The following is a 404-nucleotide window of genomic DNA, read 5'->3' on the forward strand; positions in this document are numbered from 1 at the left end:
GGAGTTCAGACGTGTGCTCTTCCGATCTTCTATCTTGAAATTTTGTCATCGAGTTACAGTCACGAAATTAATTGTCCGGACACAGGTATTAAGAGTTTATCTTTTGCTATAACTTCATTAAAAATGGTAATTTTATAAAGATAATAATATTTAGACGTGAAAACTATTCCTAGTGATACATTTTCATCAAAAGAATTAGTCAAATTTATTATACTTTTAATGTATACAAATTTAATCAATAAAATTATAAAAATAATTGCGAAATTAATTGACCGGACAAACAAAAATAAAATTAAAAAAATATAACATTAAATAATACATTAAATTTTAATAGCGCGTGGGTCCACCCTTAGCTTCGATAACAGCTTTTAGTCTGCTTGGAATTGTTTCAACAAGTTTACGAA

Source organism: Wasmannia auropunctata, unplaced genomic scaffold (genome assembly GCF_000956235.1).
Source record: "Wasmannia auropunctata unplaced genomic scaffold, wasmannia.A_1.0 LD336090.1, whole genome shotgun sequence".
NCBI classification, from domain to species: Eukaryota; Metazoa; Arthropoda; class Insecta; order Hymenoptera; family Formicidae; genus Wasmannia; species Wasmannia auropunctata.